This window comes from Plecotus auritus, assembly GCF_963455305.1.
Source record: "Plecotus auritus genome assembly, chromosome: 7".
NCBI classification, from domain to species: Eukaryota; Metazoa; Chordata; class Mammalia; order Chiroptera; family Vespertilionidae; genus Plecotus; species Plecotus auritus.
Window position 1 is genome coordinate 54082924 of NC_137774.1, and position 15701 is coordinate 54098624.

Below are 15701 nucleotides of genomic sequence, written 5' to 3' on the forward strand. Positions count from 1 at the left end.
GTCTCTGGCACCTCCAGGCCCACCCCTCAGGATGAGCCCATTCCTGATTAGAGGTCTCACCTACGATGCCTGCCATGGCTCCTTCAGCCATGGCGCCCTCAGAGGCTGCCCCTGGCAGGGCCGCAGTGCTGGCGGTGGGTAGGGAAGGCCCACGGGAAGCAGGCTTGTGGGAGGGTGTGGCGGGTGAGTGGAGGGTGGGGTCAGCGCATGGGCAGTCCCCGCCCACAGTCAGAGGTTCTGGCACAGTACTAGTTGAAGTCATGCCAAACAAGCTTATAGGAGCCAGGCACATTTTAAACATCTACAATGGATGCTTTGGACAGCAAAGCCTTTCTCTGGCCATGAGTGAGGTCTGATGGAGGCCCTGGTGGGCAGCCTGCCGTGGGGCACCACCCACTGAGTGGCAGACACAGCCTTTCTCACCGCTTTGGAGGCTGGAGTTGGAGAGCAGGTGCCGGCAGGGTTCATCTGCCCGGAGGCCTCTCCTGGGCGTCTAGACACTGCTTCTCCGTGTCCTCACTTCGTCTCCCCTCTGTGACTTCTGTGTCCCAATCTCTTCTGCTCACTAGTCACTGGCTTAGGGCAACCTACCTGACCTCCTGTCACCTTAATTACCTACTTAAAGCTCGAGTTCCAAATGCGGCCACATGTGAGACGCTGGGGGTAGGACTGCAACAGATAGATTTTGATGGAACACAACTCAGCCCAGAACAGGCACAGTGACAGCATGCGTGTGATGACGGGGAGAGAAGCTCAGAGGCCGCAGGGGCCAGGAGGGCCTGGATTCAGGCACAGAACTAGAAACAACGGAGAACCAGAGGACAGAACTCCTGCAGCCCCTCTGGGCCCTCGCTCTGGCAGCTGGCTCAGCAGATCAGAGGGGAGAGAGCTGGGGACTATCTGTGGGCGTGGGAGGAGGGGCAGGAGCCACCTGAGACTGGAGCTACCACTCTAACCCTCACACACCCTGACATGGGAATTAACCCCCTTCCCCCATTTTACAGGTGAGGAAAAGGAGACTTGGAGAGCTTAAATGACTTCCCCAATGCTACCACCAGTTTTTTGGGGGGAGTGCATGTTTTTATCCTCACCCCATGACATGTTTATTGATTTTAGAGCTAGGAAGGGGAGAAGAGAGAAAAAAAAGCATTGATCAGTTTCCGCCCACACACAGGGGATTGAACCTGCAGCCTAAGTCTGTGCCCTGAATCAAACGTGCCAGCTTTCCATGTGCAGGACGATGCGCCAACCAACGGAGCCACCCGGCCAGGGCCACACCGTGTCTTACCCTGAAGCTTCAACAGCTAAACAGTCGGGCTGCAGTAGCCCAGCAGCCGTTTGCTGAGTGTAATGAAAAAAATAGAGAAGCCGCAGTGAAACATGGCTATAGGAAGCGGGCTGCAGAGGCAGGGCCAAGTGGAATGTACCTGCTGGTGGCACCACAGGATGGGGACAGCAGGAGGGGTGGGCAATGCCAGTGGTGGGCGTGAAGACCACAGCATCCTTCTGGAGAGTCACACCGGCTGGCGGGCTCTTGGCTGTTGGCAGCAGCCCTCCCTCCTGCTCCATCTTTCCCCCAAATCAGAATCTAGACTTGGCCGCAGACCCTCCCCTGCTCTGTGCCACCCTCTTTCTGACTCCCATGCTGCCCACCAGGCCTGGAGCACCCAGGCGGTCAGCCAGGAAGCGGAGCGCCGGGCCAGCTGGCGCTGAGAGCACACTCCGTGCTGCAGACTCTGCCCAGCTGAGCCCAGGCCCCCCGGCCCCTCCAAAGTGAGAGGCAGAGACTCACAGCTGGACATAGGCGGACAGCCAAACTGAACCCGCCGGCCGCTGCATAAGACTGTGTCCTCAGTTGTGGGGGCACCAGACCCCCGCATAAGGCTGTCCTCAGCGTGGACCAGACCAGCAGCGTGCAGGGCACCAGGCAGCATCCTCAGACCCCGTCCCGCCAGCTCCCGGGCGGAGTCGCTCCGCTCACTGACAGAAGCCCACGCCACTCATAGCACTGTGCCCACGTCCCCCCAACTGCTGTGGCTCTCAGCCTCCCCCCAAAGCCTGGCCTCCTTTTCTTTGTCAAAAGCCAAGAGATTCCTACAGAAGCAGGATCTCAGGGAGCACCCGAGGACAGATGCCCAACAGGTAACCACCGCCCACTGGTGCCGCTGACATGCTGATCACGTGCTCACTGGGCTCCTCGCCCGCTGCCATGGAGCAGCAGGGTCCCCAGTGCTCTGAGCTCCTCTAAAGGGGTGCGCTCCACTGCACAGAGGGGAGCCGGAGGCACCCAGGGACGCACAGCCACGCCCGTCTTGCCTCTAGTCCCCCTCCCTCTCCCCCCTCTCCCTCTGTCACACACACACACACACACACACACACACACACACACACACACGTTTCTCCTTCCTCTCTCAAAACCCTGGCCAATTGCTTTCCCCTCCCGGCCCCATAGCCCGGGGCTGGGCAGAGCGATGTGGCCTTGTCATCCGCAGTCCAGCATGTTTGCTGATGGCATGCATGTGGAGCCACTGACGCAAGGTCAGGGAACGGAAATTACAGCTGACCCCGAGGTCAGGAAGGAGGTTGCCCAGCTGGAGTTTGCTTTTGCTTTCCGACAGCGAGTCTGATGCAGGGAGAGCAGGAGACCCCTGATCACACGGTCTAGGCGGCCGTGCCTACCTGATGCTCCAGGACCAACAAGGGAGGTGGAAAGCAGGCTGTGGGCTGGGAGCAGCCACACGGTACAGGCGCCACCCAACCTGCAGGCCGCCTGGCACAGACACAGGCTCGAGACCCCGAGGCTCCTCCCTCCCCTGCTCCTCACCAACCTGCCCTCCCCCTGCACCAGAATGAACATCGCGTGAGCCCTTCCAGAACAGGGAGCCTGCAGCTGCCTGAAATGCCCGCCCAGGGCTGGCGGTGTGCACTCTGTGAGGATGTGAGGATGAGTCTGCTGCTCTGTGTGGAAACAGGCCGGCACCTGGAAATGCCAGGGAGCACAAACAGAAAGCCCCTCCGCCCCCTTCAACCCTGCCCCCCACCTCCCAAGCCTTTCAACCACCCCGCTACTCCCCTCCACCCCACCCTGCTCCCAAGCCTTTCAACCTACCCCCTCCCCCCCTCCACCACCACCACCACCACCACCCGCCCCCTTCTCCCAAGCCTGCTCTCTCTAGTCAAGGAGCCAGGAAAGGGAAAATCTGGCAAGACAGAAAACTCCTGGACAATAAGTACTCTACTGCGGCCAGACCCCTCAGAGGAGCAGCTCGCCCCCACCAGGCCCGCAGACTACCAGGTGGGGAGCCCAGACCTCCTCCCTCCCCCAGGTTGTATGAGAGGAGGCCCAGTAGGAGCGCCCTGACCTTCCTCCCAGCCAGTAACAAGCTCTACCCCCACCCCAAAGTGTTAGTGGAGGTCACATGGGGAGCCAAAGCCCTGAGCCACGAGCAGTCCCAGCCTGGCCCCTGGGATGTGGGCAAGGCGGGAGGAGGAACCTGCAGGCTCCCTTCCCAGGCACACGAGGCAGCACCCTGCCCTGCCAGAGGGCCGCCAGGGAAAGCCAGCGAAGACACGTTTAAACAGAATCAGTGTCTCCTAACATAACTCAAAACTGCCCAGATTTTGTTTGAAAAATCACTCATCATACTAGGAACTTGGAAGATCTCACACTGAGTGAAAAAAACAGTGCCTGGATGCCAACACCAGGATGACAGAGATGTTAGAACGCCTGACAGTGTAACGAGGCCGTGATAAATGCTCCAAACAGCAATTAAGAACACACTTGAGACCAATGAAACCAGAGAAAGTCTCAGCAAAACAATAAAAGCTTTGCACAACCACCAGATGGAAAGTTTAGAACTAAAAATACAACAACTGAAATAGAATGTTTAGTGGAGGGCTCAGAATGGAGGGGACAGCAGAAAATATCAGCAACTTGGAAGACGAAACAATCGAAATACCCAATATGACAACAGAAAGAAAAAAAAGGTGGGGGTGGGATGGAGACTCAGGACTGTGGAACTATAACAAAGCAGTCCTAGAAGCAGTGGCACAGGAAGGAAGGGCAGGGAAAGTACTCAGAGAAATAATGGCTGAAACGCCCTAAATCTGACAAGAAACATAAACCTACAGACTAATGAAGATGAGCAAACCACAAACAGGTAAACCCAAATAAGTTCAAGGCAAGATGCATCGTAATTAGACTTTGAGAACTAAAGATAATGTATTTAAAGCAGCCAGAGAAAAACAACACTTTATCTACGGGGAAAACATTTCAAACGGCAGCAAATTTCTCTTCAAAAACCATGGCGGCCAGAATGAAGTGGCACAATGTCTTCCAGGGAAAAGATCTCCAGGATCACATGATTTCCTCCGAGAATCTATCAAACTTTTTTTTTTTTTAATATATTTTATTGATTTTTTACAGAGAGGAAGAGAGGAAGGGAGAGGGATAGAGAGCCAGAAACATCGACGAGAGAGAAACATCGATCAGCTGCCTCTTGCACGCCCCCCACTGGGGATGTGCCCGCAACCAAGGTACATGCCCTTGACCGGAATCGAACCCGGGACCCCTGAGTCCGCAGGCCGACGCTCTATCCACTGAGCCAAACCGGTTTTGGCCTATCATACTTTTAAAGAACAATCAACATGAATTCTATACAATTTCTCCCAGAAAAATGGAAGGAAGAGGAAACACTTCCCAATTTACTTATAAACCTAGTACTGCTTTATACCAAAACAAAAGATAATTCTAAAAAATAAATACCCAAACCAATATGCCTCATCAGTAGATGCAAGAGCCCTTAGCAAAATATCAGCAAATAGAATCCAGCAAAGTGAAAAAAAGAATTATACACCATGACAAAGTGGATATAAAACAAGGAATGACTGAAAGGTAGAGAGAAGATAAATGAGACTTAATAATCCAAGGGTGAAAAACTGGTCCAGTGTTTGAAAATCAATCAATGCAACCCATCATATGAACAGACTAAAGGGAAAAAACCACATAATCAATATCAGTTGGAGCAGAAAAACTATTTTTAAAAATTCAATATTCATTGAAGATTTTTTTTAAAAAAAGAACACCTCTTAGAAGAATAGGGAAGCTTCTTCTGCTTGGTAAAGAGCATCTACAGCCAACATTGCACACACAGTGAGAGAAGCTGCTCCCCCAGAGCTAGGCACAGGTGTCTGCCCTCACTGCTCTTGCTCAGCATAGCACTGGAAGTCCTAACCAGGGCAATAAGGCAAGAAAAGGAAATAAAAGGCAGGTAGGAAAGGATGAGATAAATCTGTCTCCAATTGCAGATGACACAACTGTCAATGTAGAAAATCCCAAGGGAGCCACATAAAAACACCTAAAAGCTCCTAGGAGGAATTAGTGAGTTTGGCAAGGTCAGTGGATGCAAGAAGCATATAAAAAATCAATTCTATTTCTATATACTAGCAATGAACACATGGACACTGAAATTAAAAATGCAATACTTTTATAATATTTGAGTATCTACAACACTAAAAATATTTACTTTTTTGATATTTATTTTGTATTTTGTAGCTATTTTGTAATTATTTGTAATCTAACAAGCCACATGCAGGATTTGTATGCTGAAAATTACACAACTCCAATAAAAGAATCAAAGATCTAAATAAGTGGAGAAACATACCATGTTCATGAATTGGAAGATTCAAGATAGTAAAGATGTTGATCAATTCTCCCCAAACTGACATGCAGATTTAATGCAATTTCTATCAAAATCCCAGTAAGATATTTTTGTACATATATCAAGATTATTCTAAAATTTATATGGAAAGGCAGGGTGACTAGAATAGTGAAAGCTTTTTTTTAAAAGAAGAAGAAATTAGGTAAATTAGTTTATCCAACTTGAAGACGTGATATAGCTGCAGTAATCAAGACTGTGTGGTGCTGGCAGAAGGATAGACACATAGGTCAATGAAACAAATAGAGAGCCCAGCAACAGACCCACATAAATACCCCGCTGACTTTCTTTTTTTTTTTTAAACATATTTTTATTGACTTTTTACAGAGAGGAAGGGAGAGGGATAGAGAGCTAGAAACATCGATGAGAGAGAAACATCGATCAGCTGCCTCCTGCACACCTCCCATTGGGGATGTGCCTGCAACCAAGGTACATGCCCTTGACCGGAATCGAACCCGGGACCCTTTAGTCCGCAGGCCGACGCTCTATCCACTGATCCAAACCGGTTTCGGCCCGCTGACTTTCTTTTTAGAGAGATTGGGGGCAGGAGGGGGGTGGAGGAGCTACACTGATCAGTTGGGTCCTGCGTGTGCCCTGACCAGGAATTGAACCTGCTGCCTCTTATGTATGGATGATGCTCCAAACAACTGAGCCACACTGACCAGGGTTACCCAACTGACTTTTGACAAAGATATAAAAATAATTCAGTGTAGGAAAGACGGCCTTTTCAACAAATGATGCTGCAGCAATTGGATATCTATAGGCAATAATAATAATAATAACTTTAACTTAAGCCTCACACTTTTATAAAAATTAACTCAAAATGGATCACCAACCCAAATGTAAAATTAAAAAATTTTAGGGAAAAAAATAGAAAATCTTTGGGACACAGAACTAGGCAAAAAGTTGTTAGACATGACACCAAAAGCACAATCCATAAAGGAGAAATTGATAAATTAGACAATAAAAATGTAAAATGTTTGCTCTATGAAAGGCCAACCCTGTAAAGAGGATAAAAGGCTAGTCACCGTGTGGGAGAAAATATTTGCAAACCACATATCTGACAAAAACTATTATCCGGAACATGTAAAGATCCCTTAAAATTTGGCAGTGAAAAAGCAAACCATTAATTACAACATGGGCAAAGACACGAACAGACATTTCACTGAAAAGGATGTGCAGGTGGCAAATAAGAACATGAAAAGATCTTCAACATCATTAGTCATTAGGGAAATTCAAATTAAAACTCCAAGATATACATCAGTTGGAAAGGTTAAAATAAGAGTAAGGAGGCAGGTCAGCTGTGCCACAAATGTGCAGTTCCCACCTCTTGGGTCACGGCTCTCCATTGCTAACCGAGGCTCCTGGTGAGCAGAGGCCGCTCCGGAACGAGTGAAGAGCCACTTTCTCCTGTTGTTCAAGTGCAGAGGCCTGGTCTGCTACCCGAAGAAAAGGAAAAGACGAAATGGCTAACTTCGCGATCTGCCCTGCCACCGCCGCGACTGTGGTGACACCCTGCGCCTGATGGAGGAACTGGCTAGATGTGAATGTATGGAAGAACAAGTAATAATAATGGAGAAAGATCACTGGAGGACGGTTTCAGAGAGCATCCCTTCTACACTGCCTGCTGGCAGAAGTAGCCAGGGAGCACAGCACCCTGGAAGGACGCAGCAGTGGGTTTCTCCATGTACTCTTTTACCTCTGACCCATGGATTGGAAACTTTGGTATCTTGAGGACTTCTTCCTAGTGAGTGACTTTAGAGGCTTTGGGATAGGATCAAAGATTCTGAAGACTCTAAGCCAGGATGTGATGAAAGGTTGCTGAAGCAGTATGCACTTCCTGGTGGCAGGATGGAATACACCATCTATCAACTTCTACAAAAAAAGAGGTGCCTCTGATCTGTCCGGTGAGGAGGGATGGAGACGCTTCAAGATCCACAGAGTACTCGCTAAAAGTGGCAACGGAGGCGTGAGGAGTGGGGTGTATACTACACCTCCCATGTATTTTAGAGCAAATTCTCAACTTACCTTCTCTCTATCATGTCTGTAGTGAAATAAGAGAATGAGCATCCATGCCAAAGCTTTATTGCCAGTGGCATTGTTGCATGTTTGAAATGTGGTCACTTTAAGATGGCAATGCAGAGAAACCAAGATGGCGGCATAGGTAAGCACCTAAACTGCTGCCTCACACAACAATTTCAAAACTACAACTAAAAGACAGAACGAACATCATCCAGAACCACAGGAAGGCTGGCTGAGTGGAAATTCTACAACTAGAAGGAAAAAGGAAAGCTCACAGAGAATTAGAGGAGTGGCAAAGGGCTGAGACGCGCACAGAGAGGAAGAGCGACTGAGTGCCTGGCTGACTTTCTCTGGCAGGAAGGGGAAGGAAGCCCCCGACTGCACTGAACCCCAGTTCCGACTGCACTGAAACCCAGTTCCGGGCGAAACCCCGTGGACCCAGGCTCATACAGGGGGAGTCTGGACCGTCAGGTAGAGAGAAAGGCACACGGAGACTCAGAGACTCGGAGACCTGGAGGAGCCGCGGCGGGTCTGGAGTGCTCGCAGAGAAAGCTGAATGCAGGGGTTGCAGCAGGCATTCCCTAGCGGAAGGGAGTCGGAAGCTCCTGACTGCACTGAACCCTAGTTCTGACTGCACTGAACCCCAGTTCCGGGCGAGCCCCTGGTGACCCATGCTCTTACAGGGGAATCTGGACTGTCAGGCGGAAACTAAGGGGAGTTGCGGAAGGCAGAGGTCTGGAGGCGCGCACGTGCGCGCAAGGGCAGGGCTAACGGGAAGCCAAGACTGTCTGCTCTGCCCTGAGACTCTGCCCCATCCAAGCTGAGCACAGAGGCTCTTGCAATTTTGCAAGTCTAATCCTATAAGGGTGTCTCCAGCACCGAACTTCTCCCAGCGTAGACACAGCTGACCCTCACAGCCAACTGGCCTGGAGGTCTATTCCTCCCAGTGATACCAACAACAATCAAGACTTAACTACAACAAGGCTGTACACACAGTCCACAAAGGGGTGCACCAAGAGTGTCCACCTCAGGTTAACTGGGGAGGCCGACCCACTGGGCCATATAGGAAACCTAGCACACAAAGCTACCCTACCAACTCAGGAAAGCAGCAAAAATGTGGAGGCAAAGAAACAGATCACAAATGAAAGAAATGGAGGAAAACAAATGACTGGATATAGAATTCAAAACCACAGTTATAAGGCTTTTCAAGAATATCCTAGAAAAGGCTGATAAATTTAGCGAGACCCTCAAGGATATGAAAAAGGACCAACTAGAAATTAAACATACACTGACTGAAATAAAAAATATTATACAGAGACCCAACAGCAGACTAGAGGAATGCAAGAATCAAGTCAAAGATTTGAAAAACAAAGAAGCAAAAAACACTCAACCGAAAAAGCAAAAAGAAAAAAGAATTCAAAAAGTTGGAGATAGTGTAAGAAGCCTCTGGGACAACTTCAAGCGTACCAACATCAGAATTATGGGGGTGCCAGAAGAAGACAGAGAGCAAGATACTGAAAACCTATTTGAAGAAATAATGACTGAAAACTTCCCCTACCTGGTGAAAGAAATAGACTTACAAGTCCAGGAAGCGCAGAGAACCCCAAACAAGAGGAATCCAAAGAGGACCACACCAAGACACATCATAACTAAAATGCCAAGAGCAAAAGACAAAGAGAGAATATTAAAAGCAGCAAGAGAAAAACAGTTAATTACCTACCATACGACTGTCAGCTGATTTCTCAACAGAAACTATGCAGGCCAGATGGGAGTGGCAAGAAATATTCAAAGTGATGAAAAGCAAGAACCTACAACCGAGATTACTCTACCCAGCAAAGTTATCATTCAGAATGGAAGGTCAGATAAAGAGCTTCACAAATAAGAAAAAGCTAAAGGAGTTCATCACCACCAAACCAGTATTATATGAAATGCTGAAAGGTATTCTTTAAGAAGAGGAAGAAGAAAAAAGTAAAGATAAAAATTATGAACAACAAATACATATCTATCAACAAGTGAACCTAAAAATCAAGTGAATTAAAAATCTGAGGAACATGACAGGACTACTCCAGCCATGAAGACAAGAGGAGAAACAGTCCAGAGATGGAATACGCTGACGACACCTTGCCATACTTGCAGTCAGCAGCTGTGTGTCACTGCAGGTTGCCCAGGACCAAACCAGAGAGGGTTGGACCTGCATTACCACCATTTGTCCACCATCCAGAACTGAGATATCATTGCTGACATGTACACATAAGGAACTGTTTGACATTGAAAGTGGGACTCAAAACTATTGGACATTGAAATTGGGACTCAAAAAACTGTTGGCCCAGAAAAGAAACTTACTACAGACTGATTCATTTGCCTCTCAGCATAGCCATTATTGCTTGTCTCATTTTTTGTTCTTATATGTTTATTTCTAGTCTGAAGATGCAAGAATTTTTTAAAGAAAAGAAACGGGGGAGATGTTGGAAACCGCCCATTGCCTTCACTAGCAGAGAGGTGTGGACAAGGAACCAGGAAGGCTGGTTAACCTTGGAAGCTCTGAAAGGTCAGAGCCAACCACTCACTGTCTAATTGAGACAATTATAGCTGAAGCAACTTCCACCTGTCAATCTTATGTAAATCCTTGCTGATTGGCTATTACTGGAATTGCCTGCCTCTATGGGTGGATCCCAAACCTTAATAAAAGGGGTAGCAAGGCCAGAGCATTGTGTAGTCCTCCCCCCCTAGAGGTGGGCTCCCGCCTGGCCCCCAATATTCCCAAATTAATAAAAAAAATCTGAGGAACAACATAAACTGGTGAATATAATAGAATTAGGGGCATAGAAAGGGAGTGGACTGATAATTCTCAGGTGGAAAGGGTATGGGGGGTGCAGGAAGAGACTGGACAAAAATCATACACCTATGGATGAGGACAGTGGGGGTGGGAGGTAAGGGCAGAGGGTGGGGTGGGAACTGGGTGGAGGGGAGCTATGGGGGGGAAAAGGAGAAACAATTGTAATAATCTGAACAATAAAGATTTATTAAATTAAAAAAAATAAGATGGCAATGCAGTTTGGAGTCAGATTTATCCTTGAACATCTTTTGATAACATAACATGGTGGTGTAATCTTAATGTATATGAAAAAACTTCATTCTTGTGAGTCATTTCAATGTGTACAATGTACACTCTGGTACTTAGAGCTTCTGCTTTGATTCTTTTTTTTAATAAACTACCCTTTGATTTCAATAAAAGAAAATAAATGACGATGTCAAATGCTGGCAAGGACATGGAGAAACTGGATTGCTCACACGTTGATGGTAGCAATGTAAAATGGTACAACCACTCTGGGCAATAGTTCGGCAGTTTCTTAAAAAAACTAAACATGCAACTACCATACAACACAGTAGCTGCACTCCTGGACATTTGTCTCAGAGAAATAAAGAATTAAGTTCACACAAAAGCCTGCACACAGATGTTTATAGCAGCTTCATTCATCACAGCCCCAAACTGGAAGCAAGCCAGATGTCCTTCAATAGGCAAATGATTAAACCACGTGGTACGTGAACATCGTGGAATACCACTTACCAGTAACAAGGAATGAAATGTTGACACACAATGATATGGTTGAAGCTCCAGAGAATTATGTTGAATGAAAAAGCCGGTCCCAAAAGGTTATATGTTGTATGACGTCATTTACATGACATTCCTGAAGGACAAAAACATACAAACAGAAGTTAGGTGGTTGCTGGGAGGGGGGGCTTTAGGGGCGGGGCTTGGGGAGGCGGAAGCGGATGTAGCTGGAGAAGGTAGCAGGAGGGTCCCTGTGTGAAGGTGAGGGAAGTGTGCTCAGCTGTCCGCATGCATGTCCATATCTTGTGATACTGAACTAGAATTTTACAAGACGCCACCATTGGGGAAAACTGGGTGCAAGATTCATGGATCTCTCTGTATTATTTCTTGCAACTGCATGTGAATCTAACTGGAAAATTAAAAAAAAAAAGTGAAGTGTGTCCCTTCCTGCTTCAAATTCTCCAAGGGTGCCAGCCTAAACTTCTCTCCATCGCCCACCCACTGCACACGTTCTCTCCCTCCCTCCGCCCCCTTCCTCCCTGGCAGGGCCTGTGAGAGGCTGCCCAGCCTGGGCCATGCTTACTCATCCTCCAGGTCTCTGCTTGGATTCCCCTCCCCCACAAGGCCTTCCTTGAACTTCCAGTTGAGGGGAATCCCCCATTCCTCTCCCAGCAGACACTCCTCAAGGGACCACACACCAGACTTCACCCTCGGTCACCACTTGTGACCATCGGGGCCTGCATGCAGGCTGGCTGCACTAAGTGTGTTGGTGGGACCCCAGGACAAGCCCCTGAAAATAGCCAATGTGTGTTGAGGTGCCCTCTTTGGGGCACCAGATGGCACTCTAAACTAGCTGCAGTCACCCTGGCCAGTGTGGGTCAGGTGGTTGAGCATCGTCCTGTGCACAGAAAGGTCAAGTCGATCTCTGGTCAGGGCACATGCCCAGGTTGTGGGTTTAATCCCTGGTGGGATGCATGTGGAAGGCAACCGATAGATGTTTCTCTCTCTCCCCCCTCCCTTCCCGCATCCATGCCTGCACAAACATCTGTGGGGAGTGAGGGGAACGTCCATAGGAGACAGAGCCATGAATGTTCACTGTGGCTTTATTCATAACAACCAAACTGAAACAACCCAAACAGGAGACCAAACAGGGAAATAAATTCTGGCACATTCGGCTTTATTAGAAATGCCAAGGTGTGATTGCCCTTTAGCTTGTAAAGATCAGAGGTCACCTGTGAGGGTCCCAGCCCCAAAGTGCATGACCATTCTCCGTAAGAGCCAAGATCACCCTCAGCCAGCCAGGGAAGACCTCAGAGGTCACGGGACACTCAGGTGGCAATGCCATGGCTGGATCAGGGAGACCCGGTGCCTCGGGACCCACAGGTAGCCCGGATGACACACACCTTGTGCACCCCTGCCTGACCCACTGTCTGCGTGGCCCTGGGCAGGAGTGCCTGCCCTGTGCCCCTCCAAGGTCGGCAGTGGGAGGGGCATTAAAGCTGACTTTGGACTTTCTTATCCTGGTCAGTCTCTTCTTTGACTCATGACCAACTCTCTCTGCAGGAAAAAGAAGAACCTGCTCTTGGTTCTACCTCAGGCAGGAGCTAAACATTTAGTCTTGGTGCAACCAGATTAATACAACTATGCACTGGCCTTAGACTTCTTCACAACCCTTCCTCCCATCATTTATAATTGCACAAGCCAAAGCCCTTCCTATGTCGACAAGGCCCAGAGAATCTGCTCCACTTCTCTCGAAGTCTCCTGCTAGTCTCCCCCTTCGTCCTGCTGCTCTAGCACCCAACCTGACGCATAGTCCCTGGAACATGTCTGTGCACTGCCGCCTCAGGGCCCTGAGTAAACTGTTCTTTACTCAAATGTCCTCACAGCTCCCTCCCTCCCTCATTTCCTTAGGGCCTCCCTCCCTCATTTCCTTAGGGCCTCCCTCCCTCATTTCCTTAGGGCCTCCCTCCCTCATTTCCTTAGGGCCTCCCTCCCTCATTTCCTTAGGGCCTCCCTCCCTCATTTCCTTAGGGCCTCCCTCCCTCATTTCCTTAGGGCCTCCCTCCCTCATTTCCTTAGGGCCTCCCTCCCTCATTTCCTTAGGGCCTCCCTCCCTCATTTCCTTAGGGCCTCCCTCCCTCATTTCCTTAGGGCCTCCCTCCCTCATTTCCTTAGGGCCTCTCTCCCTCATTTCCTTAGGGCCTCCCTCCCTCATTTCCTTAGGGCCTCCCTCCAGGGGTCAGCATACCATGGCCCGATCATCCACCACCACTGCTTGTCAGAGGCTCTGTGGAGCAGGGCCCACGCTGTGTCTGTGGGGTGATCATGGCAGCTGTGCCCACAGCAGCAGAAATGAAGAATTGTGACAGAGACCACATGTCTCCCAAGGCCTAAAGTAATTCATATTTGGCTCTTTACAGAACACGCTGTCTGATCCCTGGTTTCATTCCATCTTACACCCTCCCTGAGCCCTCCCCGCCCAAGGGAGATAAAATGTCAGTCCCTTCCATCAACGGCACGTGCATGTTTTCCCTCCACAACACTCATCACCCCGCGGCGAGCTGCACAAGCCACCTGTATGTCTTGTTCGTTGTCTGTTCTCCCACCCAATGTCAGCTCCCAGGGCAGGTGACTTCCTCTGTCTCGTTCCTTGGTGTATCCCCATTGCCACAAAGTGTGTGTGTGGGGGGGGGGGCGGGGGGGGGGGGCTCAGTAAAATGAATGAGTGAGGATATGGGTGTGCAGGACTGTTTGCTTCATTTCTGTCTCCCTAAACTCTCAGCAAGTGCTCCCTAAACACTGCAGTGTTGAGAGAGAGCATATGGAACTAAGGATGAAAGCTCAGTGCTGAGAGAACTATTGGAAATAGAACTCTGAGCCCATTGTCCTCTATCAGCAGGAATGGCACTTAGGACTTGAACCAGGGTCCCCAAGCTCGTGCCCGCCCACCCTAGCTTTCCTCACAGATCTCTAGAAGGTGCTCCTGACTGGGCAGCACTTACAGTTTGTAAACCATAATATTCCTTCCTGTCTCACAGCCGCCCTGTGCTGAGCCACGCTGCCCACGCCTCTTCCCACCGCCCCTCAGCCAGGCCCGCCCTCACCCACTCCACGGGGCTGCTCCCTTCCCCTCCTCCCCCTCCTCCCCCCCTCCTCCTCCCCCTCCCCCTCTGAGGTCACACCCAGGCTCCCTTCCTCCCACAGGTGGGCCGGTGCTGGGAACTGGGCAACAGAAGCCAGAGCCTGGCCAACTGGGTGTCAGGGAGGGGCACCGTGGGACGGCACCACAGAAAGTGCCGTGTGTCCCCACTCACGTGGCCTGTGACAGGCCAGCCACCCAGCACCTCTGTGGGTTGCGGGCCCTCACCCTCCTCCTTGCCTGGATCTCCCTCTCCCCGCATCCTCACTGCATGTGGCCCACCCGCTTCCACATCCCCGGGGACCTGACGCTCTCCTGCCCAGGGGGTCAGAGGTCTCTTGGGGTTCCCAGGAATGTGGGAAAAGAACGAGCGTCGGGTTCTGACCCTGGTCCTGCTGTGTCTTTGAGCTTCAGTTTTTCTCATTTATAGAATGAAAGATCAGTCGGGAGCCAAATACCAGATATTACAGGCTTTATTAGGAGAAAGACCTGCCGGGCTGTCTTGCAAGTGGAGAGCAGCGGCCCGTGCAGAGGTGAGAAGTCCTTTTGAGGGGACGAATGGGAAGGAATAGGGGCTTAGGGCGCTGATCGGTGATTCAATGTATAGTCCATATAAGATACATGGTTAGGCACTCAGGTATTTCCAGGCTGCAGGTTACGTCATGTTTACTGTTACTCTGCCCACCAGTTGGGGGAAGGGAGGATCTATCATAAAAAGCAAACATGTCTCATCTTGAAAGGAATCTGAGGCTCCTGTTGGTCGAGAGCTGTGTTTAAATAGTGACCCCAGCATCTCGCGTTTGCGCCCGCAGGCCTGGTGCAGGGAACACGCCAGGAAAGATTCTGCGGCGACTCTCTTCCTTCCTCAGCGGGTGAATTCTGATTTTGGGAACTGCTGTGGCAGCTTTCTCCCAGACCATAAAATGTCCCCCAGGCAATGGCAGCACGTGCTGCTGCCGCCTGCTCCTGGTCGGGTTTAGTTAGTGTGGCGCCCTGATGGGCCCGGAGTGGGAGGAGGTCACGGCTCCCAGCTAGCAGAACCATGGAGGACAGACTCAGCACATTAAAGTTTAGGTTTTAGCAACGGAGAAACCAACACTCGGCACCTGCCTATAATCTTGCCTGACACCTGGGTATCCCAAGGCCTTTGGACCTTTTTAAAGTCTCTTGAGCATTTTACTGTTAAAATAAACACTGGCCCTAGCTGGTTTGGCTCAGTGGATAGAGCATCGGCCTGCAGACTGAAGGGTCCTGGGTTCGATTCCAGTTA

The 15701-nt window shown here is 49.8% G+C and overlaps 1 pseudogene across 1 annotated transcript; it reads left to right on the forward strand.

Annotated features, from left to right (window-relative positions):
* Window positions 1-7182: 7182 nt before the first annotated feature.
* On the forward strand, window positions 7183-7690 carry LOC308252619 (diamine acetyltransferase 1-like; annotated as a pseudogene). Its single transcript has one exon. The product of its transcript is annotated as a diamine acetyltransferase 1-like (transcript).
* The last annotated feature ends 8011 nt before the right edge of the window (window positions 7691-15701 follow it).